Source organism: Bombus pascuorum, chromosome 5 (assembly GCF_905332965.1).
Source record: "Bombus pascuorum chromosome 5, iyBomPasc1.1, whole genome shotgun sequence".
Classification (NCBI taxonomy): domain Eukaryota; kingdom Metazoa; phylum Arthropoda; class Insecta; order Hymenoptera; family Apidae; genus Bombus; species Bombus pascuorum.
The window spans coordinates 2,697,144-2,719,119 of record NC_083492.1 but is presented as its reverse complement, the minus strand read 5'-3'; the positions used below and the strand labels follow the sequence as shown (position 1 = coordinate 2,719,119).

Here is a 21,976-nt window from a genome sequence, read left to right as displayed (position 1 = left end):
TGCATAAAGATCGTTCAACGATTCCGGTTATTTTCTCTTCTCTTTCTCTTTATTGACAGTTTGCCGTATCAAGCTCGAATAATACACGGCAAAAATACCTTTATAGACGAGACACGTATCGCGAACGGGTCAACGGTGTACAAAAGTTCAAATGCAAAAGTGCCTCTTTTTAAAAATTATTAGCTTCTTACCATTAACGTCACAAACCTATCTAAAGGCACTCGCCTGTTTCCATTCGAATCGTAAATCTCATCTTTGTACGATAATTGTACGATACCGTTTAAATTCTCGTTTCGCTCGCGTGCCTCTTGCCCTATGGTCTCTGATAAAATAAATATTTCATCGCGGCATTGTTTATTTGCTTATCCAGGTGTAGACGAACCAAACGAACGTATCTCGTTCACGTTGGATTAAAAATCCATGCATTATTAAACAGGCCGTGTTGATTGCTCCTCGGCTAACGTAAACTTGCCGTTTATGCGATTCAATAAAACTCGATCTAACGGTTTGCGCGTCTTTAACATCGCCGCGACGTCGCTATTCTGTCATCTGGCGACAAGTTTATCAAGCGACAATAATTTGACAACGCGCAGCGAGACGCGATGCAGTACGTAACAGGAGGAAAATTATCGTCTTGACGCCAATTTCGATCCTGACAAAGCTTTGTCGCCGGTATATTCGGGCATCCGTAAGCTCCAGACACTTCCGGGACGAGGGTAACGACTATTCTCCTATCTATACGATGCTAACTGTTCGCCGTACGAGTTGTCGCCTCAAGAGTGCGACTCGTCGAACGACGGACACGGAAACAAGATACATACACAGGGCCGATTCTTCGTCAAACTACGTATTAACATTAGAACTATCACAGTCAAATTGACTGGTTTCACAATTTTATTTTTAAATTCCTACTCCGTGTTATATTTTTTCCCGCAATGGTGTAATGAATTTCGCAACGATAACTAAAAGAATAATATAGGAATATAATTGAGCCGATCCAGATCCACACGCTAGCTTTTGTCTCTACGCCGTCGATGGCTTCAGTTGCTCGAGAAAACTAAAAGACCAGATGATGTAGAGTTTTCTTAGGAGTGGTGACCACTTTAACGCAAATGATGCATATACAAGTGTTAACTCTAGTCAATAATATATTTCTTCGCTATCTGCAGAACATCTTCTGTTGATTATATTGACATATTGGATTAATCACTTCTTAACATTAGAACTACCACACCAATCAAATTGACTGGTTTTAGAAATTTTATTTTAGAATTCCTACTGCGTGTTATATTTTTCCCGCAATGGTATAATGACTTTCGCAACGATAACTAAAAGAATAATATAGGAATATAATTGAGCCGATCCAGATCCGCACGCTAGCAGTGTTACTCTATGACTGGAAACCCTGAAGCCAACGCTGCCTGTGTACTGTTTATGGTCTGCCTTCGACCCAATCTTGTGTCTCTACGCCATCGATGGCTTCAATGCTTGAGAGAACTAAAAGATCAGATGATGTAGAGTTTCCTTAGGAGTGGTGACTACTTCAACGCAAATGATGCATATACAAGTGTTATCTCTAGTCAATAATATATTTTTTCGCTATCAGTAGAACATATTGGATTAATCACTTCTTAACATTAGAACTATCACAGTCAAATTGACTGGTTTTACAATTTTATTTTAAAATCCTATTTCGTGTTGTATTTTTTCCCGCAATGATGTAATGACTTTCGCAACGATAACTAAAAGAATAATATAACGAATTTTATTTTGTTTTTTATCTATTCAAACTGAAAATAATTTCGTATCAAGGGCACTTATACCAATACTAGTCAAAATGATTGGTACTTGTCAAAGTGTAAAAGGGTCCTGCGATCGTTTATCGAACTCCAATTAACCAGTTTCCTCGTTTTGTACAACTTACCACGCGTTTTTTAAATTTTTACCGCGCATCATTCGATACGATGATATCAGCTATCAAAAAAATTCCGGGTCGATCGCTGAATCGCTAGATGCTAACGCTAGAAAAGCTACAGCAGTAAAAATAACTAGTTCTACAATTCCATAAATGTGTCAACCCTCGTTTAGGGATGATGATCCCAGATGGATTCATAATACCAAAAATGTACTACGTAACATGGAATAGCTTCTGTAAGAAGGTAATAAATCAATAAATATAAAAATATTCTATTATTATGTTCGACCGACTCTCCACCTAACCCAGGCCACTTACCGCGGGTAAGATGGAATCCAGATGTCCATACATCCTTATTGCGTACCCTCGATAGTCTTAAGGACCGACCATAAATCTCAGGAATTTTCTAGCTAAAGTCCTTCAGACCGAACAAAGATCTTTTTACTAAAGCGTTTTCTAAGCTTTATCGTTTACTACGAAAAGACACAGGAAAGTTAGTTTTTCTCACGTACGATGCTTCCCACTATCAACTTTCTATCGAGGGCATCTAAGACCCTTTCTAGTCCACCAACCTTCTTATTGTCCAATCAGAAACAATGTTTACTCCCATCATTTTCCTAACCAAAAATGTCATCATCAACAAATCCGATGGCCTCGTGCGCTAGACACACCCATCGCTAGCTTTCCTCCGACACGGCATCGTCACTAAACTTCACTTATTCTTTACCGTTAGAATAGTCAACACGTATCTGTAACTCGTAAAAGATATAACCTAGCAAACACGAAGATGGCACCCCGCTGGGGGTAGCCACCCACATGTTATATTTTATTTTTATTTTTCTTGCCAATAAGATATAATACTTTACCAAATGTCATTCAGGATAAATTTTAAAAACCAAAATAAACTAAAAGAAAAAAAAAAAGAAAACGTATCTGTAACGGGTACCAAACCTTAAATCAATCACTTACTTGTACCTACGCATCAGCGTAACTATCGTCTATACAAAGTTGTTGGAATAAACATTATTTTATACGCGTTAATTCGGTGTAAACTCAATTAAACCACCCTTATTATCCTAATAGAAATAACGAGATCGATCAGTTCGTGGCGTCGATTATCTAGTCGTAACGAGAATTTACGACTCCCGTTGACGTGCTCTCTCGCGATCGCGTCTCTCCGCGAATGGTCGACTAAACATATTACGTATTTTTTAAAGATCAGTCATTTTAACTGGTTTTGATACAAGTAGCTTCGTGTTAACTGCCGGTAGTTTTAACGTTAAACAGGTTTAGTACTTTAGAAAACTTTACGACGCGACGAAAAAGCTGACGTTTTAATCGTAGAAATAGGTCGATCGTATTTGCGAACGTGTATTGCTATACGAGGTTCGTTCTAATGACGAACAGAAAGAGAGTAATCGACCGATACATATTATCGATTAACCGTCTATCGGCCGACGAAGCGAATTTCGATATCTGAAATGTCTCCTAGACAAGCATTGAAAAATGGACCCCAGGCAAGAAATAAAAATACAGTCGGTTCGAAAACAAAATGCAACCGCCACCGTTCCAACACGAAGCTTCGAACGGATGAATTCGTCGACGGTATAAATATCGGCCCGATCGATTCCTATAATTTCCTCGCGAACGATACCTACGTTTGATAGTTCAGTTTCGAATATCCATAGACGTTTACCGATTCTTTTCCCGTATACGTATATTAACACTAGACTACCGATAGTTAACACGAAGTTATTTCTACCAAAACCAGTGAAAATGACTGGTTTTTAAAAAATACGTAAAAGTAGAATATTCTTATATTTATTAATTTATTACTTTCTTGCAGAAGCAATTCCATGTTATGTGATACATTTTTGGTATTATTAGTCCATCTGGGACCATAATCCTTAAAAGAGGTCTGACACATTTGTAAAATTGTAGAATCAGTAATTTTCACTGGTGTCGTATTTCTAGTATTAGTATCTAGCGATCTAGCGATCAGGAATTTTCCTCATAGCTGATATAGTATCGAATGATACGCACTAAAAAATGTTCAAAATGTGTGAGAAATTGTAGAAAACGAGGAAACTGGTTAATTGGGGGTCGATAAACGAGGGTTGACACACTTATAAAATTGTAGAATCAATAATTTGCATTGGTGTCGTATTTTTAGTATTAGCATCTAGCAATCTAGCGATCCAGAATTTTCTTCATAGCTGATATCATAGTATCGAATGATACGCACTAAAAAATGTTCAAAATGTGTGGGAAATTGTAGAAAACGAGGAAACTGGTTAATTAGGAGTCATTAAACGAGGGTTGACACACTTATAAAATTGTAGAATCAGTAATTTTCACTGGTGTCGTATTTCTAGTATTAGTATCTAGCAATCTAGCGATCAGGAATTTTCCTCATAGCTGATATAGTATCGAATGATACGCACTAAAAAATGTTCAAAATGTGTGGGAAATTGTAGAAAACGAGGAAACTGGTTAATTAGGAGTCATTAAACGAGGGTTGACACACTTATAAAATTGTAGAATCAGTAATTTTCACTGGTGTCGTATTTCTAGTATTAGCATCTAGCGATCTAGCGATCCGGAATTTTCCTCATAGCTGATATGCAGTAAAAATTTAAAAAACGCGTGGGAAGTTGTAGAAAACGAGGAAACTGGTTAATTGGGGTTCGATAAACAGATTGCAACACCCTTTTACACTTTGACAAGTGTCAGTCATTTTGACTTGTATTCATATAAATAGCCTCGATACGAAGTTATTTTCAGTTTGAATACATAAAAAACAAAATAAAATTCGTTATATTATTCTTTTAGTTATCGTTGCGAAAGTCATTACATCATTGCGGGAAAAAATATAACACGAGATAGGATTTTAAAATAAAATTGTAAAACCAGCCAGTTTGACTGTGTGTGGTACTTTTAGTGTTAATTGCGATTTAATTGTTCGAACGATGCGAGTGATACGACGCTGCTCGACGAACCAATCTTACCAGCGATTTCCATGAAAATAAACATATTTGTTACACGAGTTTCGCGTATCCTCGTCACGAAGAACCAGTGTCAATATTTTGTAGGTAAGTTACGTCTTTACACACGAGAAACGATATTGAGATTTTTATTCATTAGGTAGAAACAGCAAGGACAAAGGACTTTTATGTCACTGTGAGGAAAGTTTTTAACCGACGTACACGACAGAGAGGAGCGTGTAATCATCGAAGCTGACGAATATTCAAAGCGTCGAACGTTTTCGATGCAGAGGAAAATATTCCGCCGGAAGTCGAATATGGCGGGCAATGCGTATACGCGTCGTCGTTTCTAACGGAGGGCCGCCTATCGGAAAACGTCGACGCGATAGAAAAAGGAGTATCGCGGATAATGGGACGGGTGTGTATCACTCGCCGAGATAAGTTATTGCTGAATCAGTCGTCGTTGTATAGTGTGATCAGCTCCACCGAAATAAAGCCAGAAGCATCGTTGACGAAGCATCGGTAAAGCGTCGAGCTACGATTTTTTTCATCGGTCTCTATTTCCCTAAAAATATCGTCGAGGTTCCCGGTTGTAATTTCGGTCGATCGAAACAAACGCTGCCTCTCTGTCGTTTCTGTCTTCTCTTTGCTTCATGTTTTCTTTTTTTATGTCCCTTTAAACGTACCAATGAAACGGGAATAAATATTGGGAATTTCTGGACGTGGCGAAATACTCGACAGCGCGGTTCCATTATGATCGCTAACGATCACGTACAAATCGTTCTCACGGGAATCGTTTCGTATTTTCCTATTTTCATTTGGATAAAAAATTAGCACGGAAGTTGGCGCAACTAATTGCTTATAAACGGATAACGCGTAAAGCAAACTGTGATCCATATTATTCGATTTTCCATTGCAATATCAACTGGAACGCGAAGGCGACTGATCGGCGCAGTTCACGTTCTATCGCTCGTCGTATAGTACTTCATTTTTCTTTCTCTTCTTCCTTCTTTTTTTTCTTTCCTTTTTCGACATCGGAAGTTTCTCTACCCTTCGTTTTTCCAATTTGCCATAAATTTGGGAAAGCAAAGTGGCAGAGAGGCGAAGAGAGGAAGAAAAGGAACAGAATTATCCAGCTTTTTGTCAATACGCTCGTTCGACATTATTCGGCAGCCTTTGAAAAGGCCAACCGAATCAACAATGATAAATTCGAAGCGTAACGTGAATAATCGCGCGAACGAACAAAAAGCGATTCGAGACAAAAGCAGGCGAGCGTGAGAGAGAAAAAATCACGATGGTTCCTCCTCCATCGGTTTCGGAACATTTAATTCGGAGGTACGAGAGGACCGGGAAGCGGCTCTACGGGGGGAGGAAGGGGAGAGTTGATTCACGAGAGCAGGCGAATTAATGCGAAAATTTAATGCAGCTGTCACGTGTCCAGCCGTTACTAAATCTACGTATAACGTCATTAAATCGGCAAAATCGGCGCTACCGTGACTCTAACACGCGTTTTGTTTCGCCCCGTCCGCACAGGCCATATTGTAACGTGTGACCCGTTTTGCAGTCGCTAATTGTAATAATTTTCTGACTCCCGAGCGTGCTGTAAAAGCGTCGAAAGGACACAGACGATCGCTCGAGTTGCACGAGTTATACAGCTCGTTTCAGAGTTTGGTATATATCGGCTGGATCGGCCGATCGACGTGTTTATAAAAAAGAGTAGGAAACAAAAGCGATTTGACAAGCACGTGTACAAACTGTGTACTCCACAATGCCGAACAGCTTGTGACTCTGCGCGTCAACAATCGATACATAACCTCAAAACGGTGCAATTCTTTTTACGCCCTCAATGGCGCGCTTTACCGGCGCAAAGCTGAATCAATATCTCTCACTGTTTTTTCTACGCATCGAGCATCGTCGAATTCTGTTCGACTATAAAAAAGCATAGCTCTGGCAAAAAAGGAAAAACAGAATTAGCAGGTACCGGAAGATATCGTTTCATCGGCGGAACAAACTTTTTACATCCGCGGAACAATTACTTCGCGATCATCCTAGATATTCTCAGGCATTCGTTGCTACTTGTTAAGCTTTCTGAAACCCTGATAAGCGTAAGTTCGTACCTATAATTCATAAACACCCTGTATAAGTCGAGTTTCAAGGCGAAATTTTCCACAGGACACGCGAGCAATCCGATGTACTGAAAACTGCAAGCAGATATACTGTAGGCGTCTCGTCTCTAGAGCCCTCCGCTCCCACGACCCACGTCTTCCAGCCAAGAGAACACGAGTATTACCGTTTCATGGAGATCGGTAATTCGCGCGGTCGCCGGAATTTGAAAATTACGTAATTAGAAACTCTTGATGCCAGAAACGTTACATGCAGCCCTGCGGCACAGGTATCCAAACTAAAAATGTACTTTGTAGGAAGCCAATTTGATCACTTTGCGTTACGCCACGAGGCTTAGTATAGGTCGTATTTCTAACCGTCGCTCGTGTCACGTCGTAGACACAAAGGATCGCGAAATTAACGAAATTAACGCCGGTGATCTCCTCGCGTCGCGGTTCGAACGAAATGATTCTTTCACGAACAGGGTGAAGAAAATAGAACTTCGTACGCGACAATGAGACTTATTGCAGAAATCTGACAGAGTGACGGTTACAACAGCGTGATTCGGAATGTTAGGACAGACTGACTCGAGATGCTACAACGGACTGTTTTAGCGCTGGTTTAGGAAGGTCCTTCTACCGAGGGTCTAGTCCCTTTGGAGGAGCCTTTTTAGTTATCGTTTCAACGGATATGGCATGCAGGGTGTTCGGTCTATCTGGTTACTGAGCGGATGGTTTCCTTGAGTATGTGACACTCGCGGTCCTACAGCGTCGCAGACAGATCGTCTTATGTCCTGTTTTGTCGAGTTTCAGGACAAAAATACAACACATAATACACAAAAGCTCCGCTCCCCTGCGGCTTAAATACAAAAAACAAAAATAAACACAAAAACCGTAAAACCATGACGCATAATATAGCATGGTTACGTCGTACCGTCGCGTATCGGTACTTTTGCCTAACACACTTTACTCAAATTCATTGTTTATTGCGAATTTCAAAAATGTATAAAAAAAAATCTTGGCAAAATAAACGATTTAAAAAAAAAAAAACAGATCGTCTTATCTGCCCGATGGAAAATATACAATGTATCGACGATTTTCATGGAACGATACAATGGACAAATTCGCGGCGTCGATTATACGAATCGTAGCTTTGAGATGAAAAATCCGAACGGTCCCTTTGGCTATATTTCGTGCAAATAAAGACTCGTTCGTTTCCGTTACCTCGATCGTGTCCAATTTGACCCGAATAATTAAAGTAGCAAAATAAAAGGCGGATAATCGATGCGTTGAATTGTGGTACTAATTAAGAAGGCGCGAAGCTCGATCGAAGCGGCGGTTCTAAACGTGTAACGTTCCTTTCAGGGCAGACCAGAAGTGCACTAATTTCCGATCACGTGGTGGAACGATTTTACCGAAGAATATTTTCAGGCGGGCGCCGATGGGAGAAAGTCTGCTCCATTGTTGGAGAATTTTAAAGGTATAATGGAATCTATCGGTAGCTCGTTATTATCTCACTGAGGCGAAATTCAATCGAGCCTCCCCCTCATTTCTACCCCTCCCCAACGCTGGAATTCTAACTTCGGTTTCGGTCGATATTCTACGTAATCTTCTTCGGTGGTTTGGCAATTACGCTAGAAAATACATAATTCCATATGGAAGGGAAAACCACGAGCTCCGATGGTAATTCACCAGTTTTCTTATTTACTATACGACCAGTTTGCAAGGCGATATGCAAAGTTAGTAGAGAAAGAGCAGCGAGGAAATTGGCGGAATTCTGGTGCAGGACACCGACAACCGTTTCAGAAATTAGATCAGCGGATTAGCAAACGCCGTACCGCGACCTAATATACGATTTCTACCATCTCTGTCAATTTTCTTTTACATTTCGATCCTATCCCACGAGAAATTGTAATCGTAATAATTCCGCGCACAGCCGGCTCGACGTTCGAGTCGCGTAATTCTATTTACGTTAAACAATTTTGCCGGCAGGTGGAAATTCGTGCGTGGCGTACGAAGATCTGGCGAAAAAGGTGGAAACTTCGAAGCGATTTTAACGCGAAGATAACGCGAGATTCTGAGAGAGAGTTACAGCAAGGGAAGGTGATCCGAAGCTTGGACGCTCGGAACGAAGATGATACGATAAAGATGTTCCATGGAGTGCATCGGTGAGCGATTCGATAGCTTTCAAACGAATTAAAATTCTGACAAATGTAGGAGAAAAGGAACGATCGATGGACGAGTACTCGAACCTAACAACCTTTCGAAACGAAACTTTCAACGATTTATACGGCGATCGGTCCTAGAAATCTCCAGGTATCGTGATTTCTCTGCCGCGAAAAGTCGTCGGCGAAACGTATTCCCATCTGCCCGATACACTCCATATGCAAACGACGATCCAGTTTGTTTGGATCTGTTCCATCCAAACAGTTGCGCCGTATACCTACCAAAAGCATACACGTAAATGTATGTATGTATGTATTACAGAATCCCAAAGGTGTAGGATAGCGTTGGAGTCGGTTTACCCCGATCGACTCTCTTATCCAGCGAGGGAAAGGCAAAACACCGTGAGAGGATACATATGTTCCGTGCAAGCGGCCGGTAATCGATCATGGAAATCCCGTAAAAAGTATCAGGGATGTGTCTGGCCCATCGGTCTCCGAGTGTCAAACGAGAATTAATAGTTCGCCTGAGTAATGTACAATGTGTACTAGGCTGGCTAGTACACGATGAATAAAGATGAGACCGATGAGCGAATCGCTTCATCGACGTTGAAGAAACAAAGGAGAAAAAGAAAGGAGAGACCGGTATATAGAATGCAGAGGGAAGAAAGACGGATAACAGACGACGCGGCCTAGGAATATGGAGAGGCGGAGCGAAAACCCGGTGGCCGAAAAAGAGTAGAAAAAGAAATTAATAATCGGGGCGGGTCACACGATGCCTGTGGCCATGGTGGTAGAGGTAGAAAGGGATGGAAAATTTAACCTGACCTTTTTGAAATTCTAATTTCGTTGAAAGCACTTCGAAGCAAGCGGATTTTCATTTTTTCCCTGGCCTCCCCTCCTCCTCCTATACGGCCTTTCTCCTTTTTCTTTCCTTTCCGCGCCCTGTTTTCTCCTTTCTTTCTTTTTTTTTTTTTCATTCTCCACTTGGCTCTTCTTTTCCCTCGCTGCCGGTGTTTTGCAGATGGTAGTAATAGACGCGAAAGACAGAAATAAACGCTTTGACGAGCGGTAGCCCCGCTCCAGTCCCTCTGTTAAAAAGATTAATGAGGAGAGATCGTTTCCGGGACTTCAATTTTATTAAAGGACGTTCAAAGAGAATCCCTCGATACGATGTATCCCTTCGTCCTGTTCGTTGGCGGATTTAAAGCGAAACAGAGGTGGAGAAGGCGATGAAAGGTAAAAAAAAAAAGAAAAAGAAAAAAGAAAATAAAAAGGAATCAGCGGTGTGTTGTATCGCGAACGGGCAAAGAAAATCCCGGCATTGTGCAAGAAATGCAGCGTAGACAATGCATAGACAGAGCCGCTGCGTGGGATATATTACGTCCTTTGAAAATGAACTGATTGTGAGAATTCCGCCGTTATCGATAACCGTTCTGAGGAGACTGCTGGCTTAACCGTTACCATTTCCAATTATTTTTTGTATTTCCGTGTGTCGATGCTCGAAGAAGTATCGTTATCGAAGCGTACGGAAGTATATCGCGAGATGTTGATAATAAAGCGTTAAAAAAACTTTTTCGTTTCGAGGAAAACCATTATGGCTGTATAAAACGGAAGTAACGCGTTTGTCGCAGGTCGCACGAAACAGGCAGCGCTTCGTAAAAGATTAATAAAATCGCTATGAGAATTAATGAACAGATGGTTACGACCGAGTATACCGTAGAAAGTTGAGTGTCCCATAAGAACGGTTTATCGCATTCCTCGCAATTATCCGACTTTTCTTTCAGCTAGTTGCCGTTTTATATACAAACTTGGATAATTTTGAAACATTTAAGAAGCGATAAAGTTAAAGATCTCTAAAAGTGAATAAAACGATAGAAATGTGTCAACCAAGCGAAACGTGTACCGGCGCTCGTCGTATTTTATATATCGTAGAATTCGTCAAGAATTTCACGGGGATCCTGGTCGAGCTACGAAATATTATTGCACGCTAGACGACTATTACGCTGTGAAGCGTATCATAACAAACGGAAATTTCATGTACGAAGCACACTGAAAGGGGAACATCTTGACGACGGAACAATAAATAACAGAGAATCGCGATAACTCGTCGATCGAAGCTCGCCACTTCCTCTACAAATCGTCTCCATTTTGAAGCACCGTGGAGCACGCCAATCGCCGAGAAACCTAAGGACCAAGTCCGCCGATACAGAGAAAGAGCGATACTAAATGCGCCCGCGGCGGCGGAGCGTGAAGTTCCTAACAATTCTCATTTTATGCTCTCCAGATTCCGCTGTGTCGCCGTTTCTTTTCCGCCCAGACGCTCTGTATACGTAATTCCCGTAGCCGCGATAGCTCCTTTGTCCCTATTCGCGTATCCTGGCTACAAAGCCGGCTACCTTTCGCTTTGATCGCGACGTATCCTCCAGTTCGGCAACTTCTTCGGGCTTTTCCTTCTATCTCTTCCTTCCCTTCCTCCTCGTTTTGCCAGCGGCAAGGCTGCTTTGGATGAGCAGTTCTCTCTCTCTCTCTCTCTCTCTCTCTCTTTGTTGATAATTTTCCTCTAGAGAGTTTTTCCTAAAGTATTTTATAGGTTTGCGCGTACTATTACTATCGAACTACGTACGTACGTAAAAGACGAGGGCAATGCGAAAATATTTGCGCTTAAATTCTTGCAATTGTGGCTAGTGTTGTAAGGAAGAAACGGAGCAAATTGTTTCCAAATAGACGTAATTTTAATCGACTTTCACGGAATGTAATTTTAATCGACTTTCACCGACGCAGATCCATTGAGAGAAGCGGGTATAACAAGGAATACAAGAGTCTGGGGGGATCAGAATTAATAAGCGATCCCGCTTCGGAAACTTTCTAGTCCTTTAAGAACATCCGGACGTCGTGACACGGAGGGAACGCGATTCTCCGCGTCGCGACGATGCACCCGCCCCCGTGTCCATTATACAAAGCTGCCTCGAAAACTTGAGGGAAGAGAAACACAAAAAAGAGAGACAAAAAACGGCGAAGAAAAAAGAAGAAGAAGGGGAGAAGAGAAAAGAACAGAAAGTTTCTATCACGCGAGCGAGAAGTCTACTCGCTCGCTCACTCGCTCGCTCGCTCGCTCGCCTCTACGAAGATTTACGCCTGACCGTCTGTAATTTAATAGAGGATACTTTGCCGGAGTTCCTTCGAGAGTTACCTGTTCTGTTCGCGCACCTCGCGGAACGTGAGCTGACTTTGTGTCTCGGCATATCGCAGGGAAAAAGAAATAAAAAGGTAGCCTATGAAAAGAGGAAGACGAAGGCGAAGAGGCGGAGAGTGAGGAAAGAGACGAGGACGTGAAAGAGGAGGCAGGTTGCGCGCGACTCGTAGCGTCGTTATTCACCGAACTAGCTCGAACATCTAATTACAATGAAAGAGGCTGTCCACGTAGCGATGAAAAATTCAATATGAAACTGTAATCGGGAGCTCTGTCTTTCTCCACGGATTAGTATCGGTGGGCCGACCGCCTCCTCCGCCTCCGGTAGCCGTGATTTATGACCGGGCCACACGTAACGCGCATCGGCTGAATAATTTTCTCTATCGGGCTCGGCCTGATGTACGATACTTTCCATTCTCATCGATCTCCAAGTGTCAAACTGGTATTAGAATCGCCAGAGTGGCGTACGATGTCTTATCGAGTTCTCGTCGACCGAGACCCAACCTGTTCCAGCTCCTTCTCTCCCACTAGTTAGATAGAGCTCGTGCAACCGAAAGTAAATCGCTCGACAAAGAAAGGCAAACGACGTCCTGATGTCTCTTCCAGCAAATCTCGAACGCTATTCGCCTGATACTCGATCTGCGGTAAGGGCTGAAAAAAGAGAATCCTACGAGTAATATTTTTTCATTGATATCGTTATGGAGATAGGGTTAGATCGGAATCGTTGCTATTAGACGGAAGAGCTTGTAGTTTCGAGCGAAGATCCTTTAACGAAATGAGAAAGAAGAACGTTGTCGAGGGATATATCCGAAGAAGAGGTACTCGAAGCGATTTGACGAAAGATTAGAATTTTAGATAATCTCGATTGGTAGAATGTAATTTCAATTAACTTCTCTTTAACACGGTTGCAACTGTACCGATTTAACGACGCTCTTAATCGTAAAGCCAACATGAATTTCTGCTTCATGGCTGACGTACTTTCTACGAAGAAATACAAAAGAAAAACGACAGAAACAAATCCTCGATCAAATCCCGCATCCAGCCCGAACAAGTTTCTTTCAGCGCGCTAATGATCCCCGAATCTTCACAAAAGACTCGGATCGCAATCTCGTTTCTCTTTGCTACGTCTGTTTATCTTGTAGCAACATCGAGGCGAAGACGAGAGAGATTAGATGGACCCCTGTTATGACGTAAGATAGGGAATTAACGTTTTTCTGCCCTTTCGGGATGAAGTTCGTTAGCATAAGAACGATCCGCGAAGAACGCGTGGACGTAGAGAAGAAAATGGAAAAACGAAGAGACGAGCTTTCTCTATGGTTAGCAAAGGTAGGGAGGCGAAGCTGTGCAGACGCGGCGATAACGTCACGGAATTTTCACGTCGCGGCTCTTAATAAAACTTACGAAACGCACGAAACGTAATAAACGAGCGACGTTATATAGGTTGATACACGCAGCCAGGCGACTGACCCACTTTTTCCAAGATGTATGAATATTAGTTTAACGAACTCTGCCTGCAACGAAGGTACCTGCCACTCTTTCTTTCCTCCTCTTTCCACCGCTTGCTATTGCGCCGTCACACTCGCGTCGCACGAATTTTTCCTCTTTTTCGCGTTAAACGAACCACCTCCAACCCAGACCTGGTAATCAACCGTCTTATTTTCGCAGCTTACACAAACGCTTTTACATTCTAAGCGCGATATCGTGCGAGCACTCGCGTTATCATCTCCGTCGCGCGCGGTGCCTCTTCAAGATCTTCGGTTCGATTAGCCGATGCACTATATCTTCCGCGATGAAGATTATCGCTAGAAGCAATCTGCAATACGTAGCTAAATATTTCGTAGATGGCTGATTAGAATTAAATTAGTAAAATGAAAATAAAGTACATGTGATCGCGTTTCTGGCTAGATAAGAATAAAGACACCTATAGTTTCTTTAGTAATTGCAAACGCAAAAGATTTCGTACCGATCATTTCGATCGGTTCGGTCGATCGATCTAGCGTTGACAATCAGTGACGTGAAAATTACAGCCAGATGATCTAACAACTATCCATGTAATTCGTTAAATTTACAACGACCCTAAAAACCTTCCGATAACCTCGAACCTAAACCAAACTGGTTGGACCTTCAAGACAACCAATGCTCGATCGCTCAAATATCATTACCGTCTATCTATAACACCAAACGTTTATATAGTGTTGAGGTTATTAGATGTACGAACAGAGGAACGCGTGGATAAATTGTAAAGTAGAAGATATATTTTAATACAGAAGTAAGTACAAGTAGAAACATAATTTGAGCTGGTGAGCAGCGTTACCCTATGACTGAAAACCCTGAAGCCGTCGTCGTCTGTCTACTGTTTATGGTCTGCCTTCGTCTTTTGTCTCTACGCTGTCAATGGCTTCGATGCTCGAGAAAACTAAAAACACCGGATGTAGAGTTTCCTTAGAAGCGGTGACCACTTCAACATATAGAAATTGTGATACAGCTGAAATGCCATAACAGCCGTCGTCTTGAGCTTAGCAAGCGATGGGCCCCGATGCGACGATTCTCCGGTCGGAAGGCATAGCGGATCAGCGCGGGTCAGAGTAATAATTCGTGCGGAGAACATCGGAAACTGTCGGAACGTCTGAATCGCATATCCGGCCGAAATGGCCGGATACGAATCGAGTGTCAGCTCTGGGAATCCGCCCGGTCTATCGGTCGATTATACACGCCGTAATAGACCGTCACGCAACTATGAGAATCCGTTGTGTACTAGCTGGCTTCCAGCTACCTCGAGATGTGTCGAAACAGAAGCTTCCACGCCACGCGGCCAAGCTTCAGGATTTGCGAACGGACACGTGTACGTAGTCGCTCTTTGGCACCGTGTTCTCGACCTGGAATTAACGACGCGACCTCACCAAAGCGAATGAAATATCCAAACGAAAAACTATCGACGTCTCGCTGAACGGTGAAGAAGAAGAAGAATTTCTCAAGAATTTCGAGAGCAATGGATCTTTTCCTTTTAAACGACGAGTCCATTTGAGGAGAGAAGATAGTTCGTCGAATAGTACGTACGTACGTCTATGCAGAATGATACGAAAGTAACGGAAATGCAAATCGTCAAAGTTTACGATTATCTTTGCGTTATTCGTTGTTGTTACGTCGGTTAATTGAATTTCATTTGTAAATCGAACAGGTGAGAACTTTTCGGTAGTTGTGATACAGAACAAACTAAATTAGCGCAGGATTAACAAGCGAGTAGTATTAGCGGTTGCTTCTGTGCTGGTATAGCCAGTCTGAAGGTCACTAGTAGAAAAAAGCAGAAGAAGAAAGAGAGAGAGAGAAAGAAAAGAAGAACATAAATCAAGTAGACAGCTAAGAGAAGAAGAAATAAAGTAAAGTACAGTATGTGAAAAAAATGAAAGAGAATTATACACCTTGGAAGTTAATATCCCTGAGGAATCTACGGGTTCCAGCTTAGAATATAGAAACAGTGTTTCGTATTAGTAAATGGAATATTGTCATTGTATAAATCAAACTCTATAATTCCGAAACATCTCTCGGCTTGATAATCCTGGCTGATCAGTGATTGACAATAAAGTGGACGCCGATTGAATTCTATTTTTTAACAAGCAAAAATGCTAGCGATAAAATGGTTATGACAGCACAGCTCGATCGACGAAAACCGCTCACCAAAATATCATACATCATCGTTGAAAACATGCTGGAATTCCAACAAGGTCCAAGAATATCCAGGCGAAAGGATCTCGGCTAGTCCGCAGCAGGAAACGATTACGGAACAATCAGAGCGACCCAGGCTTAATTACGAAATGATTTCGTTGGTAGTTTGTGCGCCTTATAATCGATTAGCGAGCATCGGGTTGGCGCTTTTCAATTAAAAGTTTTTGCCAACCGGGTCGAGCGTCTGAACACCGGTAAAACTGTCCGTTGTATGAAACGAGCGTCGACCAAAGGAACGTAGGATTAACTCGCCGTCACGTTTATTTTATATTATTCGATGATCAGAGTATACGACGATAACACGTCGACGTCGTTGCTAGGGTTTACGAGACAGCAGGCGCTATCTGTCCCGGTGCAACGGGGCACGGAGACCCGCCAACAGCTGCGGCAATCGTCGCTAAAAGATACGAGAGCGCGCAATGTTTTAACTCGATTCAGAATTACCAGCGCCAACACGTGTACACGTGTATCCCCTTGTTGCGCGTTCACCGCGGCCATTAAAGCCGCGGCTTTAACTGACCCCGGTGGAGCTTCGCCGATATATTTTCCGTAGAGGCTAGTAAACGCTGCAGTAAGTTGCCCACGGATCCGTCGATCCTTTACATTCCTCAACCGTCCGAGCGAGCTCGCTTCGTCTGGAAATGGCATCCAGACTTCACGCCAGATTATACACGGAATATATAGAATATATGGTCGCTGTTATCGCCGACAGTTTGGACGATTTTGATACCTTCGAACCTCGACTTTGGCAGCCTGTGCGTTACACACCACGGACAAAGTAAATTATAATTTACTTCGATTTCTCGGATATGCGTGTCTCTTGACATGGTACGGTTCGTTTGTAGGAAATTTAAAATTGCAAAAACCCACATAACGTGCAGGAATGTACAAATTATTTCAAAGTATAGTCATCGTTGAAACGAAATAAATGTCTGCTTAGACTCTATCGATTTCGAGCTTCTAGAAACGTACAAATATGCGTAAAAGTATTATTACTACTGTGCCTGGCTGTGAATTTCAAGTCACCGTGATAATCCCATCTCTCCGTCTTCTAATACGAGACTCTACTCTACGCACTGGGATCTGTAGACTATAGATAACGAGAAAACAAAGAGCCAATCGTCAAAATCTTCCCGTCGCTGCAACTAGGAGACAATCAATCATCTAATCAACGACTCAAACTCTAATTACGTGCGGAAGCACCCTCGAAGTTCCTCCTTGAAGGCTGGAAACCGAGGAATTCCATTAAAGTACAGGCTCGTTCCATCGAGGGAGAGCTGCAAGAAAATACAGGGTAACTCGATCCCGCGGCCAGATCGAACAAAGCGGCGCTATTCGTGGCTCACGAGGGGGAACGAACTGCTCGATATCCTTTTTTCACCGGAAACGGGACCACGTACCGCTGGTTGGTCGCGGGTGCTCTTATTAAAGCGAGGCACGCTGTAATTCTCCGCGATCCGCGTTTCAAAGCGCGGTGAACTATAACGATTTCATTAGTCGTAGGTTCACGACGCGGAATTCCCCTGCACCGTCTTTGCGAATCGTTTCATTGCGAGTTCCGACCCGGTTCACGGCCAATGAAAACGCGATCGGGCTTCTGCTTCAGACTCCTCCTCTACTCTACTCGTTTTCTGCCTCCACCGAAGACCAAGCCGATTAATCGTAAGCCTGCTCGAACGCTTATCGTGGAAAATTTCTATCGATACATTATTACGCGCATTATAGGAAACTTTCTGAAATTTTGTTAGCTCCGCAACGAGACACAACTACGAATCGCGATTACGATAGTACGATTTGAAATAGTACATCTTCAGATTCACAGATTTCACAGTGTTTTTAATACAGTATATACGTAAAAAGTTCTCTAAGAGCGGATAGAAATATTTTTGCGAGCCATTGTACACGATTCGCGTACAATTTCAAACTTTCGTAAGATGCGAAGAATTTAACCGTAATGTTTTTGTTTTCCTTTCTGGCAAAGACAAAAAAGTTATCAGCGTATTCCTGGAAGAAAACATTGGTACTTTGAAACTTGCAATTCTTTTGGTTCATAGGCATTTAACGGAATAGGTGTTCCAAAGAAAAGGAATAATTATCATTGGCGATGAAACAGCTGCCTGGTGAAATAGCTCTGAAGCTAAGCATGGTCGCAGAATCGGTGTGCCGGATCTTCATGCACAATGAACGCGAGCGCAACGAGTTACCGCGACGATGCGGTTTCCTGCCGGAAGAGTTGACCAGGGTATCGTAAAGAAGTTCGTAGAAGCCTGGAAAATGTTCACCGGGATGCCACTTTTCCCCCCTGCGTGGCCAAAAGAAATTGAATCTGTAGTTTCGCTGGTAACATCGACACCTGGCAACGAGTCCAGTGGACATCTCGAAGCCACCTTGGAGAAACCATTGAAAAGATCAAGCAGCTAACAAGATCGTAATAAGAAACAGCGGATCTATTAGAACGTTCGATCGCTTTTCCAGTGACCGCCTACGGCAATTTAAGGTTGGCTAGCTTTCTGTAAATTAAACTTAGAATTTTGCCATTGGTATAATTGAATTTCATAGACTATTCTCTGCTACTTAAAAGGAAGAACATAAATTCTCGTCGCCGTTGAAGCCGGAGTGAGGCCATGTGACTACCGAATTCCTGATGGAATGTTAAAGTTCGACATCCGTGAAAGGAAACCATTTCTCAAGGAAATCTTCGAACGGTAACGATAACGGAAGAAAAGAAGGGAAAAGAAAGGACGAGAAGGAAGTTTCGCAGAGACGTAATAACTCTGGCAAAGATTAGACGGATAAGAGAGAACCGTCGAGACGTCCACTTCGCGAGATAAGATTCGGCGGAGACGACGCTTTCAAGGCTTTCGTATCGATAATGCAACTTTGACCGACCAGTCGTACAACATCGAATCGCTCAATTACCTGGACCAGGTATAAACCGTGCAACGAGTCGCATACGCGGCGCAAAGGAAATGGGAAAATCGACCGACACCGAGTCCTGTCCGAGCGATCGTTCCGCTGTCGGCCGATCCATCTTTTTCCTGTCAATTCTTCTGCCATGCCGATCGCCTTTGCAAATTCCCGGTATATCAAACAATTTTACGACACAAAGGCACAGTAAGACCGACGAATTGAAGAAATACGCCACTTTGCATCCAAAATCCATCTCCGTACCCGATGAACGTGTCGATGCTCGTTGACGACCCTTGTAGATTATTTCGACACAGTTTGACAAGGATTCGTTGATTCCCGAGTAATTTGTGACACTGGTCACCACTGAAACCTGACCACTGCTTGGGATTGAGATTCACGAACAGAGGAGACCTCGTGGTTGTCAATCGTTCAAAGCATGTTACGTCGGACGTGTGTTATAAGCAAAAGCTTGCATCTGGATTTCGCACGATCGTCGTAGAAGTTGCGATATTACAGATAAGAGATATCTACGTATTACACGACCGTTTCAGCTAAAAACAAAAATTGGTACCGATCGGAGAACATTTTCAATTTCTGACTCGTTAAATTTCTGACTTTCAGCCACGTGTTAGTGTCGCAAGGAATATAATTAGTCTCACCGGTGTAGCGAATTAATCGGCGAAAGTAAACGTGCCTAGCGTCCACGAGTTAACGTTCCTTCGAACGAACTTGAAGGATGAATCTTCAGGAGGTGGAAGAGCGAGAAGCGCGAGGATATCGTAAAGATTTATGGCTGTTGAATCGACGTGGAAACACGCTGTCACGGAACACGGAATCCATCTTGGAAACTCGTACACGAACTGAAAAATGCTTGCGAACTGTCGACAGACGCCAGGAACAGGTGAATCTGAACAGGATTAGGCTAGTTTCCAAGTCAGCCGAACGGACAGCCTAGCCGTGCGGCGCGACACTTTCTCGACGACTGGTCTCTAATGATCGCTCGCATTTGTCGAATTTAATTCCGGATACTCGATCTCTAAATGCCTCGGGGCGAGACGAAAGCCAGCTGCCGATGGAATCGATTCGAACATATCCCTGCCGGAGTTCAAGAGGTTGGATAGTTATCGGAAACGCGGCTAAAAACGATAGTAGCTGTAGGAGGGGAATGAAATACTATCTTGACCCTATTTACGAGCCAGCCGGTTCGTAGATCCTTTGCCCATCAATCGAACGCTCGAACCAGCGTCTAGTAAAATACAGTTTCTTTGATTGCAAGTAAATATATACGTATTGGAAAACTAAAGCAAACGTTGGACATTTAACCGTTTCGTAGAGAGTTAATTTTCTACAAGTAATAATAAAATTATTCGATAAATGTTCTTGGCCATGGCTTTAAACGAATTATTTCCTTTCGAATCGAATGGTCGACGATGTCGTACATCGACGAGACGTAGGTCCACAGCGTGGAGAATAATTAGCGAAGATAGTCCGTGCATGGCAAGGGAGGAAGAGATTGACAGGGCCAAGAAACGGCCCGTTAAAAGCACATTGAAAATCTCGCGCGCGTGCATATACCTCGCAAGCGACGTTAATCCATTTTCAGATAACCGTGCTCGCTGGTCGCTTAACCGTAACAAACTACGTAGCCCGTCTCTGTTTCCTCTTTGCTCGGACAAAACGACGACAAAACTCGGTTCTTTCGCGAATTTTACAATCATCCGGCGAACGTATCCTCCGCTGGAAATCTCTCGAGCTTTAAACGTCAATCTCCGATGGTAAGATTTCCACGCCAGAGTAAGATCTAATCTAATCAGAGGAAGTAAATTGCGTGTGAATGAAAAATGTACTTCGTGTTTAGTGGCGCCATTAACGATTATGGCCATGAATCGAAGAATACTATGGGAATTATACCGGTAAAAGAGATTCTTTATAGTTCAATGGTTTGCTATAAATGGACGTTAATTGGAAGATATTACGGTTACTTTTCGTTGCTACGTAATTCTAGTTAACTACTTTTGTTTCTTAGTCGTGCAACGACACGCAAGGATACATTGAAAATATGCAATTTCCTCTTTTATAGATCACACTAACTACCATCAACTACGATCACTTGCTCGCAAACAATTACAACGAATATGAAAAGTCACGCAAGAAACCACGAAACCCGAGTAACGATTGAACCTCTGGTAGCTCGCTACTGCAAGCTTCGTTGCCACCGAGTACACCCAGTATTTTCAATTTCGAATATCATTTCACGGCACGTTTAATTCGTCGCAGACGTACGTTTCACGCGTGTACAAGTTCACGGGGTTCCATACACAACGGATGCCTCTTTTTCCCATTTTCATGCGTTTCGTTCGTTTCTATTTTGTGTCAGAAGCAAAGCTGACTATCTCTGTCTGAAAGCCGAGCCAGCTATCACGGGATTTACAGATAAATCCATTTGACCAAAGATAATCACGATGGCGGACGGACAACTTGATCAAGCCTCGACGATCTTGGTCCGATACTTTTTTTTTTTTTTATTTCTTTCCCTTATTTCTCTCTCCCTTTTTAGTTCGCAGTTGCGCAATCTTTCCCGTGCTTTGAACGGTCTCGTTTCACCGTCTGCTCCGCTCCTTCGAGCAGATTTATTCTATTTATTCGCTCAACCTCGAGGGAAGTCGGCCGATTACGTCGAAATTCCTTCTCCAAAGCCCTCCGATCCGACCCCTTTCCAATATAGCTATCTCTCTTTCGCTCTCCTGTAGCCGAGGTTCGAGTGTTTACTCGCGTGTTCGAGTTCTGTCAGTATCACACGCTCTCCGCCAAACAAATCGATCGTCTCCTATCGCCGCCTCTTTTCGCCGATTTTCGCCCGCCTTTCGACTCGACCGATCCCCCGGGACTACCAAGGCTTGTGCGATAGACGCAAGAAAACAGGCAAGATCCAACCACTTCGTGCCAATGTCTTCCAAGAAACGTACGGATATTTTCTCGCGGATTCA

At 42.8% G+C, this 21,976-nt stretch overlaps 1 protein-coding gene across 1 annotated transcript in view; it reads right to left on the bottom strand.

The window, feature by feature from the left end:
* The window catches only part of LOC132907410 (uncharacterized), a 51,185-nt gene that overhangs the window by 28,070 nt on the left and 1,139 nt on the right, over window positions 1–21,976 (bottom strand). The window lies entirely within an intron of this gene.